General features: G+C 45.5%; 1 protein-coding gene and 1 non-coding gene across 9 annotated transcripts in view; one reads left to right on the top strand and one right to left on the bottom strand.

Annotated features, from left to right (window-relative positions):
* Positions 1–24,775, top strand: part of SIPA1L2 (signal induced proliferation associated 1 like 2) — a 246,883-nt gene that overhangs the window by 71,576 nt on the left and 150,532 nt on the right. The window lies entirely within an intron of this gene.
* On the bottom strand, positions 8,200–8,272 carry TRNAG-UCC (transfer RNA glycine (anticodon UCC)). The gene has a single exon. It is a non-coding gene; the product is annotated as a tRNA-Gly (tRNA).

The following is a 24,775-nucleotide window of genomic DNA, read 5'->3' as shown; positions in this document are numbered from 1 at the left end:
GCTGTCATGGCACCGATGGGGTGTCCCTTAGCTTGCTGATGGGTTACAGAGAGCATGTACTGAGGCTCTAGGTCTAGTGGCAGTCAGCTCATCTGCCATCTTGGACCTGCTTGGTTCTAATCAGTTTGTGTTTCCCTGGGTTAGGTCATTCTTTTAAAGGTTGTGCCCTGCTCTTTCCTGTCTTATTACCTTGGGCAATTCACTTAACCTTTTATGTGTCACAGTTTGGATATTGGCAAAATGGAGATGATAACTTATCATAAAATTTTTATTTGAATTCAGAGAGGCAGTGTTTGTTATAACCGATCTAGCTATTTTATTAATTTCATTTTGATTTTACCTGATAAATGTACTTAAGTCCCTTTGTAAAACACTATTATTTATTTTCCCCCTCTCAGCTTTATCATCCCCACAATAAAACTCTATGGTTGTTGTTGCTCAGTGTGAGACCCCATGGATCGTAGCCCGCCAGGCTCCTCTGTCCATGAGATTTTCCAGGCAAGAATACCGGAGTGGGTTGCCATGCCCTCCTCCAGGAGATCTTCCAGACCTAGGGATTGAACCTGCGTTTCCTTCACTGCAGGTGGATTCTTTATGGTCTGAGCCACAGGGAAGCCCTTGTAGAATCCCCTTTTTATAAATATATTGAGAGAAAGGAATAAGAAAGCAAATGCCAAATTAAAATCAGAGATTAAGGAGAATTAAAATTTGGATTTTAGTTGTTTCATTTTCTCACGATCTTACCGGAGTTTTTGGAAGCTGCCTGTGGTGCCTTGATTTTTATTCTGTCCAGCAGTGGTTTCTGGAAGAGCAGCACTCATGACCTCTGGGTGGCCCATCCTTTGCAGGCTTCATCCCTGGTGCTCATGTAAGCAGATGGGTTAGGGGTCCCTGGAGAAAGAGTTCTCGACATGAGTACCCATTTTTGCCTAACCTATTCTGTGATCTAAGCCTGGCCACAATGCTTGCCCTTGAACAGGCCTCAGTGATTAAGGGAGGAGATGCAGAAACTAGGGAGGAGCAGTCAGAAAACAATCGTGTAGGACTTCCCTCTTGGTCCAGTGTTCAAGGATTTGCCTCACAATGCAGGGGACATGGGTTCCACTCCTGGTCCTGGAGGATCCCACATGCCGTGGAGCCACTCAGTGTGCCCAAACCACCGAGGCCGCCCGCTTAAGAGCCCGCGCTCGGCAACCAGAGAAGCCACCACGATGAGGAGCCCACTTGTCACAACCAGGGAAAGCCTGCACGCAGCAGTGCAGACCCAGCGCAGCCCAAAACAAATACATAAAATTTTTTAAAAAGAAAAGAAACAGTCGTCCTCCCCGGGGCAGGGTCCTGGTTCCTTACACCTTTGAGTTCTGCAGAAACTAAGGCCCATCCAGTTGGAGGGTGGAATGCTGATGCTGACCCCTCAGACTTCAGTCAGTTAAAGCTTGGACTGTGTTGACTTTTGCCCCCAATTCTATGCTGAATTCTCCTCTACTCAAGCCCCTTCATGAACTTGCATGTACCCTTGGCTTAAAATTTCTCAAATTTTCTCTTCAGGGAGACACTGGTTTGGGAAGGATCCCAGTGTTCTCTTTACTTCTTGTGAGTAATTATAAATCCTTCCTTCTCCCATGCTTTGACTTGATTGTGTCTGTACCCACCAAGAGGTGAGCCCAGTTTGGGGATCACACTTACCCCCACCCTCTAGGTTTCTGTTGGCTTCCCCTCACCTTGACTGGCTTCCCTGGTGTCTCAGTGGTAAAGAATATGCCTACTAATGCAGGAGACACGGGTTCAATCCCTGGGTTGGGAAGATCCCCTGGAGAAGGAAATGGCAACCCACTCCAGTATTCTTGCCTGGGAAATCCCATGGACAGAGGAGCCTGGCGGGCAATGGACCTGACTTGGCATAAAAACTTTGTTGTCTTAAGCAGTGGTTCTTAGCCTCATCAGAGAAGCTTTTAAAATTGTGAGGTATTTAACACTGATACTTAAAAATTGAGTTGGAAACTAAATTTCTGCTATCTATATCTTTCAGAACTTCCCCAGGGGAAGACTGAGAACTCTGCTTAAGTGTAAGGGACTGTGAAAGCAGTACAGGCAATAATCGCTATGATGTGGTCCTCACTTTCCTGTTTATGTGGGGGAAAAAAGATCTCCGAAAGGTGACAGGTGGTGCAGTGGTAAAGAATCTGCCTTCCAGCGTAGGAAATGCAGAGAGACACAGGTTGAATCACTGGGTCGGGAAGATGCCCTCGAGTAGGAAATGGCAACCCACCTCAGTATTCCTGCCTGGAAAATCCTATGAACAGAGGAACCTGCCTGGCTACAGTCCATGGGGTCACAGAGCCAGACACGACTGAGCGACCGCACACACGTAAAGGTGACAGTGAATATTAGAGAAATGGGGGCCTCAGCACCACCACCCCCCCACCACCACCATTTTCCTGTAAAGGCTGTTGGGCTAAATTGGCTTGCTGGGTGTTCAGCCGAGGTGGGGAACCCAGGGAGGGGGGCAGCCGCGGGGACTTGTACTGCCCCCGAGTGCATTTGGTGTTCTTTTCACCGCTTTGTCTATTGTTTGGAAGTTGAATGTGTAGAGGTGATTCCTCCGTGTGATCTGCTTGCTGAACTGTACTATTTTTAGGCACTAACCCACACAATAGCTTTATAAAAAGGCTATTGAACCTTTTGAGGCTGCTGGATTTTGTCTGACAAGGGCTGAGTTACAAGAAGGCTCTCCCGCCTCCCAGTTCAGGCATGTTGGATTTTTTTTTTTTTGGTTTCTTCTTTAGAAAGCTGTTGAATAGCTTCAGAATACAGTGGTTTGGCAGCCTGACAGGTGAGGCCAGATGTCTGTGCAGTTCTCCTCCCTGCCCCTGCTCTCCAGACATAGAGTTTCATAGGTGTGTGTTGGGTTGCTAATTTTTATTTTGTCTCCTTTTCCTTTTAAAATGTGCTAAAATATGCATAGTTCATAGTGCTGGGGGAAAAGTGAACTCATGAAGCATTTTCTTATTTTTGAGTCTCTGCCCTCCATCTAAAAAGATGTGTTTTCCTCCGTCGAGGGGATCCCCTTGTCTGGGTCTGCTTAACAAGTGGGATTAAACAGCAAGCCAGTATGATGTTATTGTAAATTCATTTTAAAAATGATAGTCAGACCTTACTGGTTCTTAATCCAGTCTCAGTCTATGCATCCATCCGTTAGGAGGCAGAAGCAAGAGTTACTAGTAGTTGTAGTGGAAAAACAATTGCTCGTTGTGAAATAATGTGATCCCCTTAATGTGTCCACATAATAGAGTGGATATTGTTTGTGATTCTCTTCTTCCTTTTCTCTATCTCTCTTCATTGAAGTCCTGTAATAGGCAGTGTATTAGAATTGCCCCTAGATGGCTTTGACTTTTTAAAGTATGTGTCTTCATAAAGTTCACTCCCATACTCAGTTTCCACCAGGCAGTTAGCCAAGTGAAGATTCCCTTCCCTGGTGCTTGGTGATGGGTAGACTCCAGCTTATCTATGACAACATGCATGATTAATAGGGATGGTGTTAACTCCTTTGTGTCAGTGTTATAAATGTGTGATTCTCCTTGGCTCTTGAACTGTGCTGTTAGGATCCATGTCCTAGGTCCTGTCCATGTCCTATCCGTAGGGATATGCCTGGCCTGTCTTGATAAGGGGAACATTTTGGTTTTCCCCAGATACATGTGGGTCACTTCCCCTATTGCGTCTCATTAGTATTTCTCTAGGATCTGATACCCTTCAAACCGCCTTGGGGGTTGTTGCCAATTTGGGCAGCTCATCCCTGTTGTTGCCATGGTTATTCTGTCAGAGTCTCTGGAGAAGTAGGAACACTGGGACCTCTGCAGGGGCTGACTTTCTGGCGCCCTTTCACCTCCATCCCTGAAGGAGCCTGCCCGCCTGCTAAGTCGCTTCAGTCATGTTGACTCTCTGCAACCCTGTGGACCATAGTCCACCAGGCTCCTTTGTCCATGGGATTCTTCAGGTGAGAATCCTGGGGTGGGTTGCCATGCCCTCCTCTAGGGGATATTCCTGAACCAGGGATTGAATCCATGACTCTTAGGTCTCCTGCATTGGCAGGCAAATTCTTTAGCACAAGTGCCACCTGGGAAGCCCCTGAAGGAGTCTAGTCATTTCCAAACCTGCTCACTACTTGAAGTCTTTTTTTGGTCTGTGACATGCAGGGTCTTAGTTCCTGAGCAGGGATTGGACCCGTGCGTGCCCCCTGCAGTGGAAGTGCAGAGTCTTAACCCCTGGACCGCTGGGGAAGTCCCATCTGACATCTGTTTTGAACTAGCCATTCCCAGGCCCCCTCCACACACTTCCCCATGTCCCTTTATCTCCTGACCCTGGATTCTGGTTGAGAAGGTTAAGATGGAGGCTCCTGTTGTAAATAGGATCCTTCTCCTGCAGTCGTCCGAGTGGAGCTTGCATGTTTGGGAATCGTCTTGTCATTCAGAGTGCCATTGTATAGTCAAGGCCTTCCAAACCCAGCATGATAAGGAACCTAGTCAGGGTCCCATCTAAGATGTGCCAGTCACGGGTGAGGACTGTCCTCTGTGTCTGTGTCATATTGTAAATATGGCAGAAATAACCAGCAGGATCACTGGGCCGTTTCTCCTGGATGCACGCAAATTGCCTTGCTGCTCATTTTCCATCTCTGACAGACGGGGCCGTGGGATGACTATGTGATCTCTGTATTCAGCCAACCTAGGGCCAAACTCAAAGGTAACCAGTGTAAGATCCAGCTTGGATTCCTTGTACAATGAGAGACTTACTGTTAAGCGTATCACTTTGTCATTGTTGTGGTCTCATGTTTGTGTTGAGTGGGGATTTCGGTTACTTTGCATGCTGATGGGTTCATTTGCTAAGTCGTGTCCAACTCTTTGCGATTCCCGTGGACTACAGCACACCAGGCTTCCCTGTCCTTCACCATCTCTCAGAGGTCGTTAGCAAGTTTTATACAACAAAGCAGGATCATAACAGGGGCCCTTCGGAGTCCAGCCAGTCAAGGCCTAAATGTAGTCCTTATTCTGATGACATAGTGACAGACCAGTGCATATTTAGAAATTCACTTAAAATAAGCAAAGCTCACTTCTTGAAATTTATGTGAAATTTCTATTTCCTTTACCCTGATAGACTATGATGTGGAGTTGGGAAGACAGTCTAGGAGGACAAGGTGGTCATTTATGTTATTAAAAGGTGAAAGAAAGGTCCAGGAACTTGTATTTGCCTGACTTGACCTTGGTAACAAGGAGATTGCGATGTAGCTCCTAGAGACTTGGTCCATATAGGAAATGTCTGTATCAGCTGACTCCTTATACGTGTGAGCAAACGTGTAAGACTCACAAGGTATTTTTTATTTTATTTTCGCTGCACTGGGTCTTCATTGTGGTGGGCTTCTTTCGTTGTGGAACAGGGGTTCCGGAGTGCACAGGCTGTCTAGTTGCGGCTCAGGCTCAGTAATTGTGGTGCGTGGGCTTGGTTGCTCCACTGCATGTAGGATCTTAGTTCTTTGACTGGGGATTGAACCTGTGGCTTCTGCAGTGGATGTGCAGAGTCTTAAATGCTGGGCCACCAGGAATGTCCCAGGGTTGTACTTCCTACCAGGCTTGTGCATTTGGCTGTGGAATGCAAAGCACTCTGCACCTATTGCATCCGGCTGAGCTGAGTTTATCTCATTATTTGCCTGTATCTGGAACATCCCTTTTGTATGAAGATGTTGAGGAAAAGTTTATCAAATGAGATGCTGGTGCCCAGTGATGGTGCTTTGCATAATGAAGTACTTTTCCTCACTGGGCTGATTTCTGTGTCACCTTTTCATCCCCTGTGGGCTGGCAGGAGGGAAGCTGGGCTCTGACTCCCTGTGGGGCTTGGACAGCTGATGTTGCAGATGTCCAGAAATTTGTGTGAATTCAGGTACTCCCCTACTTTGCATACTGGAGATCACCAACATCCCTCTCCACTCGCCTCCCCTCTCCAGCCCCTGCCCCCCACTGGTAGGATGAGGACTCTAGAGTGTGAAATTAACACATCAAGGGAATTTATATCATGGTAGCCTTGGGCTGGGTTTTGCAAATTAAATTTTTTGCAGACATTAGCCTCAGCTCAGCCCCAGCCACTATTAATTTCATACTGGGGAAGCCAAACTTGTTTCAGTGACGTTTCTACCCTGAGAGGTGAAGAATCTGGTTTACATTACGATGGTGAGTCTTGCTGAGTAGATTGTTGTCTCTTTTGTAAAAACTACTGTTCACTGAGAGAGTGATTACCCTCAGTAAAACTCCTATGACACGGTGTGGCACTTTGAGGAGAACATGCGTAAGTATCCAGAATGGTGCGTCAGCCAGCCAAAGTGCCAGCCAACTCTTTCAGAAGACTCTTGTGGGTAATATTCATTATTTGGCATTCAGGAAAAAGAAAAACAATTTTCCCAGCACACTCTCAGACCCAATTTTTTCATTTTCTCTGAGACCCATAATCACATTAACTGTGTTCACTAAGCTGAGTATGCACCAGAGATGCCCGATTAGTAATTTACAAAAATAAATATAACCAGCATGGGATCCTGAACACTGACCTCTTCTCGGTCCCCATGTTCACTGCCTCCAGGTAGGCAGAGGTCAGAAGGTTGCTGGGCACCTTTGCAGTGGGAAAAGGGGAGAGGGGTGAATTGAAGGATTGCTGGATCCTGTAGTAACAAGAGGAGATACCCTGCCTAGTGGGCTTCCCTGGTGTCTCAGATGGTAAAGAATCTGCCTGCATGTAGGAGACCTATGTTTGATCTCTGGGTCAGAAAGACCCCCTGGAGAAGGGAATGGCAACCCACTCCAGTATTCTTGCCTGGAGAATCCCATGGACAGAAGAGTCTGGTGGGATACAGTCCATGGGGTCGCAAAGAGTCAGACACCACTGAGCGCCTAACCCTTTCCACCCTGGTTAGGGGTCCTTTGCCCATGGATGCTTGAATTTGCTATAGGTTTCTTCTTTCGCCATACCTCCATTCCCTGACCAAAATGCTTTCTTTAATTATATTTTGACATTATTTAGGCCTTTAACGGAGAAGGCAATGGCACCCCATTCCAGTACTCTTGCCTGGAAAATCACATGGACGGAGGAGCCTGGTAGGCTGCAGTCCATGGGGTCGCTAAGAGTTGGACATGGCTGAGCGACTTCACTTTCACTTTTCACTTTCATGCATTGGAGAAAGAGATGGCAACCCACTCCAGTGTTCTTGCCTGGAGAATCCCAGGGACGGGGGAGCCTGGTGGGCTGCCGTCTGTGGGGTCGCATAGAGTCAGACACGACTGAAGCGACTTAGCAGCAGCAGCAGACCTTTAACAGTTAAATTTTACAGGCCTCAAGGCTTCTTGTTCTTTTAAGTTTGAATCTTGGTGGTGGTGGTGGTGGTGGGGTGATGGATCCCCTTGCTTCTCATGTCCCTGGGGAAGGTTCTCTGTTACAGATGAAAGCCCATGACCGCCAGTTTCCAGGTAGGGTTCTGTTTGAACAACATTGTTACGACGTGCCACTTTTTCCAGTAGGGCTGTGTCTTTGTTTTGGCTTACTCTCTATACCAACATTGCTTCATTGATGTGGATGGAACAGTTTATATAAAACCATTCTGCCTGAACGTTTTAAATGTGGGATTTATCTGTCATCTGGTCACGTGGCACTTGGTCTCATGCTGGTACAGGGTGTTGGGCATGGTGACACTTGCTAGCTCTGGGCTGCCTGGCATTGTTTCATTTAGCTGATAGTTTTTTGTTTGTTGGTTGGTTTTTGTTTTGCATTTTCACTGTGCCAGGTACCTTGTTAGGCACAGTGAGAGAATATGAAATTGAATAACTTTCTCTGCTTTTTGGATTCTTAGTCTAGCAGGAGAACAGACAACATGTAAATAAATAAGTAATGATATTGGGTAGTGTTTGCCAGGATACAAAGCGGGTGAGAGCCATGGTCCCAGAGGTGGTAAGAACACAGGAAAGACTCATTGCCTGGAGAGAAACTGTTCTTGCCGAATTTAGGGAAGTCTGTAGTGCCTAGGGTTTGGGATAACCAGGGCTCAGTGGTAGCAAATGGAAATTCTTTAAAAAAAAAATATATATATTTATACTTATTTATTTACTTGGCTGTGCCAAGCCTTAGTTGCAGCATTCGAGATCTTTAGTTGTGGCACGTGGGATCTAGTTCCCTGACCAGGGATCGAACTTGGGCCCCCTGCATTGGACATGCAGAGTCCTAACCACTGGACCACCAGGGAAATCCCTGGGATTGGAACTTCTGGTTGAAGTCATCGTCTTGTAGGGTCTAGCATCCTGTGGGGTTAGGAGAGTCAATGGCATGCATATTGAAGAAACACACAGGAAGAATTTTATAGACCCTAGACTAAAATTAAACACCTACCCCTGGAGTATAGTATGTTGCTTCCACAGCTGAAAAGCTGACTAAACTCTCTGAGTCCCGTATCTCACATTTAACAGGGATGTTGATAACCACATCATTGGACGTCCTACCCTAAGTTGAATGCCTCAAGTGGAGCCTGGCCTGAAGCTGGCATTCAGTGTGCTGTGTCCTCCTGTCCATCTGTAAGCCTCCTGAGTCTGTTCAGTGCACTTTTCCACCAGCACCTCTGGTGGACTTGACAGGCACTGACCTTGCCAGCCTCTCACCTCCTTCTGCCCTTTTTCTTTATTTAGCGGTCGTCTTTAGTATTTGTTCATCTTTTGCTGATGGAGCACAGGCGAAAATTTACGTTTGTTGGATGTAGGATTTTCTCTCCATTCTTGTCTGTGGTCCCAGAATGGTCATAAGTGTCTCTCTTGTATCTCTCTTGGCTATTCTGATTTCCTCTATTCTGTACTCTTTGAAATTTGGTATCTGGATCTAAACAATGGAAATGAAGTGGACTTTAAAAAAAAATTATTTGTTAATTTTATTTGGAGGATAATCACTTTGCAATACTGTGGTGGTTTTTGCCATAACATCCGTATGAATTGGCCATGAGGTACATGTGTATCCCCTCCATCCTGAATCCTTCTCCCTGAAATGAACTTTTAAAAAGAAGCGTACTTTGAGTTTTTTGGATAGATCATCTTATTTGTTGCTTTGCAGACCAGAGTCTGAGCCTCGTGTTCATTAGGTCGGAGCCTCTCAGTCTTCTTCTATTTTTAAAACACTGTTTGTAGAAGAGACGGTAAAATGTTTTACAAAGCAGAAGTTCAAGATTCTCAAGTGTGATTGAAAATAGCTCCTGGTGACACATCCTTTCTCTGGACTTTATCTTGTTCTGTCTCTGAATTATACGCTTACCTGTCCAGTTTTTCCATATCTGCATGAAGTTTGTGTCCCATTTATAGCTGCCTCCTCAGTGTCAGGGGTCATATTCCTGTTAGGGTCTGCATCACATTTACAGAATTTATTTTCACCGGGTGCCGTTAAAACTGCACTGTGGCCCTGCCTATCACTGAAGGGGAGGGAAGGGAAGTTTTGGATTTCAGTCTTTCTTTTAAAATGTAAGCGGAGGAACTTCCCTAGTGGTCCAGTGATGCAGACTCCACACTGCCTTTGCAGAGGGCCTGGGTTTGATCCCTGGTTGGGGGAACTAAAGATCCCACATGCCGTGGGGATGGCCAAAAAAGTAAAACTAAATTAAAAAACAAAAGTGAGTGATGTTCACCAATTGGATATCTCTGCTTGAGCAGCAGTGGCAGCCCCACCACCTCCAAAAAGCCCTGCGGCCCCGACACTGACATGGGGCCGACACTGAAATCGATTTGGAGGAGTTAGGCGGGTCTACCAGCATAAGCCTTGATGACAGAGACTGGGTTTGGTTTAGTTCAGTTCATTCTTTTGTTGGTACAGTGGTAAAGAATCCGCCTGCCAGGGCAGGAGATACAGGAGATGTGAGTTTGATCCCTGGTTTGGGAAAATCCTCTGGAGAGGAAATGGCAGCCCATTCCAGTATTCTTACCTGAAAAAATGCCATGGACAGAGAAGTCTGGCAGGCTGCAGTCCACGGGGTCACAAAGAGTTGGACACGACCAAGTGACTGAGCACACACACATTCCTTTGTTAGTTTCTAGAACAGGCAAAGTTATCAGCTTTAATCACAGTCTGCGCACGAAACATCGTTGAACAGCGCAGCGGACCCTGAATTCCTGAGGCCAGCACTTCAGACTGAGCGCTTGAGCTATCTTTGGTTGGAATGTCGTGTCTCAGAAATCCCATGTTAGCTCCTCAGGGACTCTCACCATGTGGAGGCGATCCTTGACCTGTTGACAGTCCTCTGCTCTTACTTGGGCTAGTCTCTGCTTCAGAATGCTGTTCAAGGACATCGTTGCCAGGGAAGCAGGTTTTCAATTAATACCCTTGTGATGGATGAACACACCCCCCCCCCCGCCCCCACCCCAACTCTTCTACAATGGAGAATTCACAGAATGGCTTCATTTAGAAATGGTTTTTGGTGTTTTCTAGGACTGAGACCGTGGTTCAAAATCTCTCCTGCTGTTTCGTCCTTTTCATCCATTCATTTATTTGGAATTCCCAAAGACCCAGTGGGCTAGTTGGTGCTTTTCGAATCTGCTGATTTTCTGTGAGGCTGATGTCATGGTCTAGAGCTTTACCCTTACATATGCTAATTATTAGATTACATTGGCAGTTGGGGGGCTTTGTTGGAGGGCCTTGAAAAAGGTGGATTATATGTGGCTGTCTTCTCTGTCTTGGAGATATTTCCGTGAGAGCCTGTGTATGGCAGAGCAGCGGTGGGATCTGCGGACTGTGGCATGTGGTTAGAGCCAGTCTTTAGGATGTGGGCTGAGTGGGGGTCTCTGTGCTCACCCTCATTGGGGTGTTAAGTTTGGAGAGTGTTCTGTGGCTTCTCTAGCCCCAGGTTAGCGCCAGGTTAGGGTTAGGGTCAGGGTCACTGTGAGTCAGGTTACCTCCAGACTTGCCTCCAGGAATGCCTGCTTTCCAGATCTGGCCTACACACTGTAGAGGTGTGTTTTTCAGTCTAAACACTTTCCTGTTTAACTCTGTCTTGGGGCTACCACAACCACAAGACAACACAACACATTTCTCTGGACAATTTCCTTTGTTCAGTGCAAGTGTTGCCTGTTTCCCTAGTCCTAATGAGCACATGCTCTGTGATTTAGAGCCTTGAGTAGAGTTTGTGTTGTATCTGACATGCAAGTAAAAGCCTCGGCCAGAATTGACTAATGAGTACACATCCATTCGTTTTGTTTTGGGCCACACCTCGGGGCATATGGGGTCTTAGATCCTCCATCAGTGACTGAACCCTCACCCACTGCATTGGAAGCCCAGAGTCTTAATCACTGGACTGCCAGGGAAGTCCCTGTGCATCCGTTTGTAAATGCAGTTTCTGGTTTAACCTGTGTGCTTTTCTTTCATAGGCACTTATTATAAGGATGCAAGTCAAATCCTTAATAGGGAGAGAAAAGAGGAGTTTTGGTTTTGTTAATTACAGACACTCGCGGACGGTTCGCAGCCTCGCTCACATAGACACTCATTGTTGGAAATTATTTCCCCATTGTTAGTTTAATAAAAATCAGTGAAACTTTTTTAGTCTGTTAGTTAAAATTAAACCAATGAACCCTGTGGAATTCCTGGGAACAGTGTCCAGCTCGCTGTGACAGCTGCGGGGCCAGGGTGCACCTCAAACACGCCTGGCTGCAGATCCCGTTTCTAGAAAGAAAAACATCCCTTCGTGTGCCATAGTGTCAAAATATGTCTGCGTTACATAAATGGCACACTCCTTGAAATAAGGAATCGTTTCATTCTTCCTTAGACTAGCCTTCTTGCAAAAGCAAACTGCAGGAAACTCGAAACAGTATCCTGAGAAAGAATAAAGGAAACGGATTTGAGGTAAGCTTTGTGGCAAGGGTTTTCCTATTGAAGTCTTCCTTATTTGAGAGGTTGGATTAAGGTAAATTTGTTAAAAATAGAACTTTGTAAATATTCTATTTCGTAATCCCTTCTTTTAGCAAAACTCCTTCCTGTGACGTTTCCTATGTGAGCCAGTCTCTCACTGGAACATATTTGTCTTGTTACTGAAGTTCCAAAGCAATCTTGCCACTGATGTGCTTTATTTCACTTACGAGATTTCTCCTTCTTTTCTGACTTTCTCTGATAACTGCATTTAAATAATTTTTGCATTTGTTAACATCTGTCACCCAGAAGTACAGACTGATAATCAAGATAGAAATTTAAAATCGAATGTATCCATTTTGATCCTCAATAGTTACTCTGTTGGGGAAAAAAAATAAAAACAAAAACAAACCCATATTCTCTAGAGAAGAAATTGAAAGCAGTGTTGTGGGAAGATTCCTTTGTTCATCTTGCCTGCTTGAGTGGATTGTAAGTTTCCTTAAGTCAGAGCTTTTGGTTTATGTATCTTTCACTGCTTGCCATGGGGCCTTGCCCATTAGTAAATGCTTAATGAATGCCTGATTCAGGAATGAAGAGGTTAGTGGAAGTTTGGCTTTGTTGATGCCTTATCTGTTCTTAATCAGAAAATTTTTATTGCGGTCACTCATTGATGGCTCCAGCTCCATAGTCAATGGAAATGTTATGTGTATGCTAGGAATTCAGAGTCTGGTAACAGAGAGAGGAGATATTCACAAAGGTCAAATTTTAAAATGAGTTTTATAGTTGAAGAGGATTTAAACGTATATATTCTCTAATATTCAAGAAAATCAGAGATACCAAGGGGCCATTTCATGCAAAGATGGGCATAATAAAGGAAAAAAATGGTATGGACCTAACAGAAGCAGAAGATATTAAGACGAGGTGTCAATAATACACAGAAGAACTAAACAAAAAAGATCTTCATGACCCAGATAATCACAATGGTGTGATCACTCACCTAGAGCCAGACATCTTGGAATGGGAAGTCAAGTGGGCCTTAGGAAGCATCACTATGAACAAAGCTAGTGGAGGTGATGGAATTCCAGTTGAGCTATTTCAGATCCTAAAAGATGATGCTGTGAAAGTGCTTCACTCGATATGCTAGCAAATTTGGAAGACTCAGCAGTGGCCACAGGACTGGAAAAGGTCAGTTTTCATTCCAATCCCAAAGAAAGGCAATGCCAAAGAATGCTCAAACTGCTGCACAATTGCACTCATCTCACATGCTAGCAAAGTGATGCTCAAAATTCTCTAAGTCAGGCTTCAGCAGTACGTGAACTGTGAACTTCCAGATGTTGAAGCTGGATTTAGAAAAGGCAAAGGAACCAGAGATCAAATTGCCAACATCCTCTGGATCATCGAAAAAGCAAGAGAGTTCCAGAAAAAACACCTACTTCTGCTTTATTGACTAAGATCACAACAAACTGTGGAAAGTTCTCCCAGAGATGAGAACACCAAACTATGTGACCTGCCTCTGAGAAATCTGTATGCAGGTCAAGAAGCAACAGAACTGTACATGGAACAACAAACTGGTTCCAAATCAGGAAAGGAGTACGCCAAGACTGTATATTGTCACCATGCTTATTTAACTTATATGCAGAGTACATCATGCGAAATGCTGGGCTGGATGAAGCACAAGCTTGAATCAAGATTGCCAGGAGAAATGTCAATAACCTCAGATATGCAGATGACACCACCCTTATGACAGAAAGTGAAGAAGAACTAAAGAGCCTCTTGATGAAAGTGAAAGAGGAGAGTGAAAAATTTGGCTTAAAACCCAACATTCAGAAAACTAAGATCATGGCATCTGGTCCCATCACTTCATGGCAAATCAATGGGGAAACAATGGAAACAGTGAGAGACTTTATTTTTGGGGGCTCCAAAATCACTGCAGATGGTGACTGCAGCCATGAAATTAAAAGACGCTTGCTCCTTCGAAGAAAATCTGTGACCAACCTAGATAGCATATTTAAAAGCAGAGACATTACTTTGCCTACAAAGGTCCATCTAATCAAAGCTATGGTTTCTCCAGTAGTCAAGTATAGATGTGAGAGTTGGACTGTAAAGAAAACTGAGCACTGAAGAATTGATGCTTTTAACTGTGATGTTGGAGAAGACTCTTGAGAGTCCCTTGGACTGCAAGGAGATCCAATCAGTCATCCTAAAGGAAATCAGTCCTGAATCTTCATTGGAAGGACTGATGCTGAAGCTGAAACTCCAATACTTTAGCCACCTGATGCAAAGAACTGACTCATTGGAAAAGACCCTGATGCTGGGAAAGATTGAAGGTGGGAGGAGAAGGGGATGAGAAAGGATGAGATGGTTGGATGGCATCACCAACTCAGTGGACATGAGTCTGAGTAAGCTCCGGGAGTTGGTGATGCACATGGAAGCCTGCCGTGCTGCAGTCCAGGGGTTCGCAAAGAGTCAGACTTGACTGAGCGACTGAACTGAACTGATAAGTATGTATATTATATACATTTGTAAGGGGAGGAAATGGCTTACCAGGTGGTGCTAGTGGTAAAGAACCCACTTGCTCACGCAGAAGACTTAAGAGACATGATTTGATCTCTGGGTCTGAAAGATTCCCTGGAGAAGGGCATGACAACCCACTCCAGTATTTTTGCCTGGAGAATCCCAAGGACATAAGAGCCTGGCAGGCTGCAGTCTGTGAAGTCGCAGAGTCCGACTCAACTGAAGTGACTTAGCATGTATGCGTGCATGCTTGCAAGAAGAGGAAAACACCTGGTAATTGCCAGAGAGGGGAAGAATGTAAATATAGTAACCAGTAGGGCCCTGCCTGTGCCACTGTCTGGGTGGCCCCGGGCAGTGCGGCCACCTCCCATCTGGAGCTGGGCCTGGGGTGAGGGGTGGGCCCCGGGCGGTGCGGCCACCTCCCATATGGAGCTGGGCCTGGGGTGAGGCCTTGTGCTCTTGTGTCGCCTGGAGCGTGTCACTTCCAGGAATTCACTTTCGATTTCATTGGTCCTGCCTCTTCCCCTCTTCTTTCTCCTGTTTTCTTCCCCTGACACCATTTCCTGAGGTAATCCATGTATTTATGCATTCTTTTATACAGCAAATGCTTATGAAGTCAGTGAGAGCCACACTGTCTTGGTTTCAGCTTTGTACCTCAAGAGTCAAGAAAAACGTGATGTTATTTATAGGCATGTTGTTATTGATACTGATGAAAGCTTTTTTTTTTTTTTGATGTGGACCATTTTTAAAGTCTATTGAATTTGTTACAGTATTGCTTCCGTTTTATGTTTTGGCTTTTTGGCCTCCAGGCATGTGGTACCTTAGCTCCCTGAACAGGGATCTAACCTATACCCCCTGTGCTGGAAGGTGAAGTCTTAACTACTGGACCACCAGGGAAGACCTTGAAAGCTATCTTTTAATCACTGATTCCTCTTTGTCAGGCACAGGGCTAAATACTGTTTATAATCAGAACCCTTCTCTGACTTGAAAACCTGGGCTTTCAAGATAAAGTTACAATTCCTTGACTTTGCGCTTAATGCTCAGTGCTTCTGCTAAATAGTCTTTCTAGCCATAGCTTTTACTGTTCGCTTAAACATGGATTGATTGCTCTGGCCAGACCTGTTTATGCATCACCCTCTGTGAGGCTTTGCCCAGCCTGGAGAGCGCAGCCCTTCTTCTCTCTTTGAAGATAGAGTAGAACCATTATTTGAGGCACCCTCGCATCTCCCCTGCGCCCTGGGCCCTGAGCCTCTTTCCTCTCACAGCTCGTGTGTGAGGACTGCCCACCTCTCCAGTCTGGCACAGGGCCTGGTCTCCACCACTCACTCACTCAGGTGCCTGCTGCTCGGCCCCCTTGGTTTGAGGTATGCCCCCAGTGCCTCGTGGGGCAGTCAGCACACAACAGCCATGCTCAGTGTCCCTCTAGTCTTTGGATATTAAAGTTCTGAGCGACCCTCAATTGTGTAGTGTTTTAGACCTCACCTTTTCATCTTGTAGGTGGAGAAAAATTTGTTCTGGGTCATTTAAAAAGCAGAACATATTCAAGGGGAGAATGAGAGAAGAAATCAACTTAATTGTTTCTTTGGAGGGCCAAACACAGGCATCATATTATCTCATTGAATCTTCTTGCCTGTCATACTACATCTTTTATTATTCCTTTATGAATGGGGAGGCTGGCTCAAAGATTCAGGGTAGTTTCTCCAAGGCCACCCAGATAATAGGTGGAGGGAAGAGGATTCCCCTTCCTTTCAGGATGCTTGTTCTCTGAAGTCCTTGCAGTTTCCACTGTCTTTGCCTGTCTCTCAGTTTTGTGCTTTTGTTTAGCTGTTCCTCATCTACACCCGCTACTGTAAGCTGGAGCCTGATAAATTGGTTTAACACCATCTCTCCCATGTTGCCCTTTCCCCCCATTTTCCTTTTCCTTCCTATTTCCATATTCTTGAATTTTTTCCCCTGAAATATATATATACATATATACATATTATTATTATTATTATTATTATTTTGGCTGTACTGGGTCTTCGTTGCAGTGTGCAGGCTTTTCTCCAGTTGAGGCACACGGAGTTCTCGTGTTACAGCACAAGGGCTTCCCAGTGTGGTGTGCAGGCTTCTCTACTTGTGAACCGTGGGCTCTAGAGCATGCAGGCTTTGTTGTACCATGGCATGTGGGAGGGATCTTGTTTTCCTGACTGGGGATTGAGTCTGAGTTCCCTGCATTAGAAAAGTGAAGTAAAATGTAAAAGTGTTAGTCGCTCAGTGGTGCCTGACTGTTTCAACCCCATGGACTGTAGCCCGCCAGGCTCCTCTGTCCTTGAAATTCTCCAGGCAAGAATACTGGAGCGGGTAGCTGTTCCCTTTTCCAGGGTATCTTCCTGAACCAGGGATTGAACCCTGGTCTCCTGCTTTGCAGGCAGATTCTTTACCATCTGAGCCACCAGGGAAGCCCTCCCTGCATTGGAAGGCAGACTCCTAACCACTGGACCCTCAGGGAAGTCCCATGCATGTTTTTTAATATTGTAAAGGACGTTTTGAATACAAGCCCTTTTGTTTGTTGTCGTTTGTCTGTTTTAACCCATGTACCTCTTGAGTTTTCTTGCCTGGATCACTTGCCCAGGTGGCAAAGAGTTTGCCCAGCAGTGCGTCCTGTTATCTGCATTACAGAGATGACAGGGGTGTTGGATTCCTTGAGATGAGACCGGCAGAGCTGTGACGGCAACTGATTTTGCTTGTAGCGGCAGCAACAATGACCGCAATTATTAATGCTCAGAAAGGCAGAGTCAGCTGTTTTTCTAAAATGTTTTTGTGCTTTGTGTAATACTGGTGAACTGCTTTTCTGCTTGAAGATACTGCTGCTTGTTGGGATTATTTCTTGTCTAAATGAAGGTGCTGCACAGACTCTTGTGACTGGCAATCCTGTTTGCCTGAGTGAAAGCTATCCTTGCCATTTCTATATTAGTTTGAAAATACAGAGGATAAAAATAACAAAAGAAAAGAAAGAAAAGGCATAGTAATTAAGACTGACTTGTGGTAGATGGCGGGGTAGGAATGTTCATATTTAAAATACTGAGAAATGTAAATATTTGACTTGATATAATGTGACCATACATTCTTCACTAGATTGTGATTATTTAAACCTTCTGTTGAGCTCTTAGACAGATGGTCTTTTGAGTAATGAACAGGCTTTTGAATACAGCAAGATGCCATTTGGTAAACTGATGAAGTGGCATTATTAATATTTTATGCAACAAAAAACCCAATGTGAGAGTAGGTAGCTGCAGATTAGAAAAACCCCAAACTCCATCTTATACATAGCGAAGAGTTTTCTGGCATTTCAACAGCTATTCTGTTTTTGTGAAGGAATGAAAAAAAGACTCATTGTCACAGTTACCGTTATCCAACTGTGTTTACTAAGAGTCTGTGTGTGGCTGGGCTTTGCAGTGACCCAGTCTGCCTTCCTCCTTGCAGGTTATTATGATAAGACAACAGGATGTAGTGAGTTAGGGACATAGGGAAACAAAATTAAAATGATCAAGAAGAACAACAATACTGAAGAACAACAAGAACAATCAAGAAGAACAACAAAATAATTATTTTCGTACATTTCAAGCTGAACATGTAAGCTTGATCTTTAGCTTTAAAAAAAAAAAAAGGCTTAGTTTTTCTTCCCACGTTTGTGCCCAAGCCCCTTCCCTTTATCCCCTAGAATTTTAGACACATGCAGGACCTCAGTGTTTTGTAATCATTAGGAAAAAGTGTCCTGTTTGAGTTTCCCAGATAATAGAAGCTCTCATCAAATACCACGTGCATCTTAATCACTTGGCATAGTTTTTTAAATGAACATCGTCATGTTTATATAATTTACAAATACATTAGAAATTGACGTGGATCCCTTTACTCAGATATCTGGGCTCTCAAGGGCATCTGCTTTATTTTTTAGAAATAGTTTTATTTTGACTGTGCTGGGTCTTTATTTCAGCCCACAGGCTCTCTAGTTGTGGCACACAGGCTCTCTAGTTGTGGCACATGGGCTTCATTGCCCCGTGGCACGTGGGGTCTTAGTTCCCTGACCAGGGATTGAATCCTCATCACCTATATTGGAAGGTGAATTCTCAACCATCGGACCACCAGGGAAGTCCTTGGCATCATCTCTCCATTGTTGTGTAGGTAGAGGATCCACTGCTTACTTGAGAAGGAATTAAAAAGGCCAAGTCCTATCTTAGTATCATTATGAGAAGTTTTCACCTTGTAGGAAACCTGGAAGGGTCTCCAGGCCTTCCTGGTCAAGAAACTATGAGGTTCTGAGAGACCTGCCCACACTCGGGTGCCTTCTGTGATTCCTTATAAACTGCATTGGGCACGTGGCTAGCAGAGTGTTCTGTTCCTCTGCTGACACTTAAGGTGCAGTTCCAGGGTTAAACACTGTGCCCAAACTAACATTTTCATACTGTCCAGGCTTATCTTCCAAAAATAGTGTATTACTTTACCATGCTTCTGCCCAAGTAAAGAACCAAAAGCACTAAGTGTTAGCTGCCAAGATGTTAGATGAGGCTCCTCTTCTCTCCCCATGTCAGCTTACTGGCAATCCCGAGCAAATGCTATAAAATGAGGCAAGTAAGAGCTTAATCCAGTAGTGCAGCAAAACTGATAAAAGCACACTTCCATTCACATTGGACCAACCTGGATCCCAGGAGATCCAGCCCCTGCATGGACTCTGCCCCCTTTCCTGCCTCTGCACACTCCACTGCAGCCCACGCCCTTGCTTATTTAGCACCTGGCCCAGGTGTGAGCGGCCCCGCGAGGACCTGGCTGGGTTGCAGTCCAGACCAGTTCAGGGAGCTGGAATCCCGTGGGACAGTGCGTTCCTGTCATCACCAGACCAGACAGAGGCCTGTCTGCGTCCCTCGCCCCGCTGCCCCTGTGGGGCTTAGCTACACCTGCCCTGCGCTAGATGCAGAGTGAATGTTTGCATAAATAATACATGGATAAAGTATGTCAGTTGAGCTGATCACTCTTGGGGGTTATGAAACAATGTTTTGTCCTCCATAAGTCTTAATATCGTAGAAAGGCAAATGCCAAACAATACAGCTATTCTGGCTTTCGTCTTGATTATGAGTTGAGGAAAGCATACACAGGGTAGGAAGCAAATGGAGGTGGTGAGTGGGGTTGTTTGTTGTGTCTCTGAGAATATTTCCCAGGGAGGTGGGGGTGGCTCTTCAGCTGTGTTTGCTTATTCTACCAAACCCCAATCTTGTGAGCCTGCTGACAGGGCAGCTGCAGAAGGAAACCATCCAGTTCTCGAATCTGTGGTTTACAGACTCTGTGAGCACCCTTGTGATTCAGGCTCTACTTCCAGTGTATGCATGATTATTAATAGCAATATTCATGCTAATATTTATTTTCCTTTGCTCGAGTAATTGCTCTGTAGAAAAGCTTGTCTGTAAAACATGTATTGCGTAATTACTTCTCTAGAAAATTGGCTTCTTACTTACTCTTGGGAGGATTGAAAAGAAGAGGAATCACATTTGGGGACCACCAGTCAAGTGTCAGGACTTCCAGGTGGCACTAAAGAACCTGCCTGCCGGTGCAGGGGACATAGGAGATGTGGGTTTGATCCCTGGGTTACTCCGACATTCTTGCCTGGAAAATCCCGGGACAGAGGAACCTGGCAGGCTACAGTGGGTCACAAAGAGTCGGACACGACTAAGCGAGTAACAACACACAGTTTGTGTCAGGCCCAGTGCAGGCCATTCTGTGTGGCCTTTGCACAGCACAGATGTTAAACCAGCCACCAGCAGAGTAGTTTGTGCCTTCATCTGATTGACAATCAGCCACAGCCCTGCAGGCAAGAGATCTCGGCTAGATCTGTAGCATTTGGGAGAAAACTGCATGAAGACTGAGGAATTTGAAAATGAAATGTGGACTGTTGGTTCATCACTTATCAACAGGAATTGTTTCAATAAACACTGTAGAAGGCCTCCAAGAAAATCTTGGTAATAATGTGGTTCAGATGATGGAGGTGCTGACACTCTTAGATTGATCTTTTTCATGGATTTTACTTTTCATCACTCTGCTCTGTCCACCCTCACCAAAGTGATCCTCAGAACACATTTTGAAAACGAGGTTCTAGACACATGACTAGAAAGAGACCTGTGATTCTGTCCCTTGCAGTGACTGATGGTCATGCACTGACCCCTCATCCAGAAAGGCCTTGTGTCTGACAGGGGCTGTGTTCCCACACTGGGGTCACCTGATGACTCAGAGAAGCTAGCTTCTTGCTAATGTAGATACTAATCTCCTGTTGTTATTTATTCCAGCGGTGGATCCTGCATACAAAAATCTGTTTTCTTTTAGGCGAGGCAAGGCAAGGTTTGGGGCAAGAGTTTGTTTTATTTATTACTTATTTATTTAGCATTTTATTTATTTGGAGAGATGTACTCCCATGGTCCCAAAGCACATTTGGTGAGATGTTTTTCTCTCACTTCCCTTCCTTGCAGCATCTGGTGCCGTCAGCCTCTCACCCGTCCTTCCAGAGATATGTCACGCACATTCATGCAGATACTAATATTCTTTATGTCTAGTCCTAAAATGGTAGCCTGTGAACAGTACCTTGCATCTCTGTTTCTTAAATTCCTTAGCTATATATAGAAGTTAAGTTGATTTGGAAAAAGGCATTTGTTGACTTCTGTTTAAATCGTTCTGGAAGTCCAGGTGAGAGAGTGACTGCTCTCTCGGCAGGATACCTGGCACTCCCGGGGGTGAGACAGACCTGGTGCCTGATGTGGCAACAAACCCTCAAGTCCAGGAAACATTTCTTGACTAACCAGCATTCTTACTCTCTCCTTGCCCACTTCCTCAGACACTGTATGATTCATTGGCACACTGACAGAAAGTTCCAGACCATTCTTCCCTCTTGCCCCTGCTCCTTGCCCCGGAGAACACACCTCACCCAGTGTGTGCTTGCCAGTGCTGACTCCCCACTCATCTCTGACCATGCTAGCCTTATGCGGTCTGTTGGCCCAAACTTACCATGTAACTTTATATGGTCCTTTATCGTCACTGGACTCATCAAAGTTAGACTGTGAGTTTGAGGACAGACACCCCAGCTTACGCATTTTAGAGTTGGGTGATTTGGGGGTAAGTGGTAGTTTATCAGTAAACCTGTGCTGGAATCTAGAATCCTGTCTCTGAGTCCCTATAGAAGACTCTTCCTGAATATTTCTTGGGTCCCTGTGTGACGTCTCCAGCCCCCAGCTTCCATGACCCCTTCGCCTCCAGCACACCCCTCCCTCTCCTGAGGTGCCCTGGTGGCTTCCTCTTTCTGGTCCCTCATCTCTGGCCTCTTTCTGCCTCCTGTGCTTCACTCAGCCACGTGTTCATTCATTTGTTCAGCAGATAGCACATACCTTGTGGTGGTCAGTTTAATATGTTGCCCTGGCTAGACTGTGATGCCTGGTTATCCAGTCAAGGGTGCTGGCCCAGTGCTGCTGAGTAGGTATTCTGTAGACGTGACCCACTTCTAAGGTCTTAACTAAAAGAGACTTTAAGTAAAGAAGGTGATCTGGGCGGGCCCCATCCCACGGGTTCCAAAGCTTTCGGAGCCAACCCAAGGCTTTCTGGAGGAAGAATGCATTCTGTGTGTGGACTGCAGTCTCCGCTTGGCTCTTGCCTCCAGTTTCGAGCCCATCCTTGGAATTCACACTTGCCAGGACCCAACCCCCCCTGCCCCCCACCAGTTGTGTAAACCAGCTCCTCCCCTTCCCTGTATGTGTCTGCACAGACACTGCTCATTTTTCTTTCCCTGGTGGAACCCTGACTGATCTTCTGCTGGAGGCCTCCTTCAAGGAAATATCCAGTCCTCCTGTTTTCCTAAGAGTCAGTCTGCATGGATTCACCATTGCCTGTGAAAGCACACAGCACAGACGTGAGATTCAGCCCTGGGCCATATGGCTTCTTTTTTAAAGGATTTTGTTTGTTTGTTTTGGCTGCACCACAAGGCGTGTGAACTCTTAAATTCCAGTTCCCCAAGCAGGGGTCGAACCTGTGCTCCCTACGTCGGAAGGCAGACTCGTACCACTTGACTGCCACTGAAGTCCAGTCCTCTCTCTTGAGAGCCCTGGTCCTGTCGGTGGCAGCCAGCCCCCAGCCCTGGCCACGGCTCTGCTGCTCTGTCCTGCCTCAGGGCTGTCACCCGCTCCTGCCGCCCAGAAGGCACATCCTTTGCCTCCTGCTCATCCTCTGTGTGAAGGAGGTTTCACTGCTCTGAGCATCTGTCCTGACCAGCCCCATCTCTGTTTTCTTGTGGCAGTTTTCTTCCTGATGCTTCCTTAGTGCCGTGCAATACCCACAGCAATACTGTAGAACTCTTTGCCTGACTCTCCCTTTCCTGGACTGTGTACTATTTTGTGGAGCTGAGTTTTGTCTTCCAGAATGCCCACTGCCTGGCATAGTCCCTGGCACAGACTGAGTGGAGTGACTGTGGTCATTAGAGTGTCATGCTTGGGGCTTTCCATTACCCCACGAGGAGCAGGTTGAACTGTGTTGGGTCACACCTGGTCATACGTGGCACCTTCTGGAGAGCCAGGCGTGGGGCTGTGAGGGGCCATGTGACCAGTCCTGTCACTGACTGCTGGTTGGGCAGCCTCTGCCTTCCACATCTCTCACCAGACAAAGCAGCAGGTTCATAAAGTCACTGACTCTAACCAAGGAGGAGTGGGCCATGAAACTCTTTTGTTAAAGTAGATGAGAAGTGATAAGTCGATGAGGGAGGAAATCTCAGAGTGACCTTTTAGACTTTCTCTCTTCTCAGGGCAGTGGGAAAGGAAAGTCTTGTATCAAGAGTTGAGATACTTTTTGAGATGAGAGGGACATCTTCACAGGCAAAAGTGAGATCATGTTGTGGATCAGCTGGCGGCAGGGAGCCTGGGAGCCGCACCCTGCACTTTTCTGGTCTTCAGGAGCATGGGACTACTCCATGCTCCTTGTCTGAATCCCTCCAGCTTCTGTGAGCCCTGGGATTTAGACCTGGCTCTGGGTCTGCTGGCAGATCAGAAGGATTTTTTCATTTTTGTGATCTGAGAGTTCCTAACTGACCTGCAGTTGGCCACATAAGGACAGCGTGGCTGCTGGTCTTCCTCTATCAGTGATACCAGAAAAAGGAGGGAAGACTGGAAGCCCCACTCAGCCTGTAAATAGTTTATGTTCTGAACATTATCCGACACTTTGGCATCATAACTTTAGCTCTTAAAGGAAGCCAACAATCACTTATTAAAAGAAGTAATATGGCTGTTGATTGACATGGAAAGAAGTCATGGAGATACTAATTGAAAAGAGAACACTATTGTGTCTATAGTGTTTATATAATACTGCATCTGCAGTGTGGTGAAATTCTATTATTGTTACATTGTGAACATGTAAATCATTATTAGAAAACTAGAAGGACATCTTCATAATAGTTTTTCCTTTTTCTGGACAGTTTAAATTTTTTTAGAAATAATTCTCGTGCTTTATCAGAGTCAAAAGGAATTATGACTTCTCAATTTTGGGGGGAGGGAAGCAAGCGGTTAGAAGAAAATGGACAAAAATAAAAAGCCACAGCTTCTGTAAGGGTGGTGATCTTATGTATGATTACTGATTTTTCTGTCTGTTCCCATTTTTTTTTTTTAAGGTAAGCACATTACTCATGAAAAACCAAAGTCAACTGGGATTCTCCTAGGGTACCTAGCTCCCACCTGAGCCTGTTACATATCTGAGCTTTAATTTAAACTTCTGAATCACATGCCAAAATTAAATGAGCAATGTGTATGAGAAGTGAGAAGTTGGAAATCAGTTACACTGTTTGAGGCCCCAGATTCTCAGTGTTCCCCTGCAGGGAGCTTTGTACCAGTGCATGCTTCCTGAATCCCTGGGTTGCCTGCTCAATATCCCTGGGCTTAACAATTGCTCCAGCCTTCTTGTGATTGTAATACATGCTTGCAAGTGGAACTACCGTGGTTTTTTTTTCCTTTTTTAAGATTTATGTATTTAATTTTTTGGCTGTGGTGGATTTCTGTCACTGTGCAGGCCTTCTCTAGTTGTGATAAGCATGGCTACTCTGGTTGTGGTGCGCAGGGTTCTCGTTGCGGTGGCTTCTCTGGTTGCAGAGCACAGGCTCGAGGCACACTGGCTTCAGGAGCTGGGGCTGACAGGCTCCAGAGAGTGGGCTCAGGAGTGGTGGCTCACAGGTGTAGTTGCTCCACGGCATATGAGATCTTCCTGGACCAGGGATTGAACCGGTGCAAAGTTGATTCTTAACCATTGGACCACCAGGGAAGCCTGGAACTACCTTGTTGTAAAGTAGAGTTTGAAAAGGAGCACACAGCCTTGTTGC

This window comes from Bos indicus, chromosome 28 (genome assembly GCF_029378745.1).
Source record: "Bos indicus isolate NIAB-ARS_2022 breed Sahiwal x Tharparkar chromosome 28, NIAB-ARS_B.indTharparkar_mat_pri_1.0, whole genome shotgun sequence".
In the NCBI taxonomy this organism is placed as follows: Eukaryota; Metazoa; Chordata; class Mammalia; order Artiodactyla; family Bovidae; genus Bos; species Bos indicus.
Note: the sequence above shows the minus strand (reverse complement) of the source record. Positions and strands in the feature narration are given on the sequence as shown.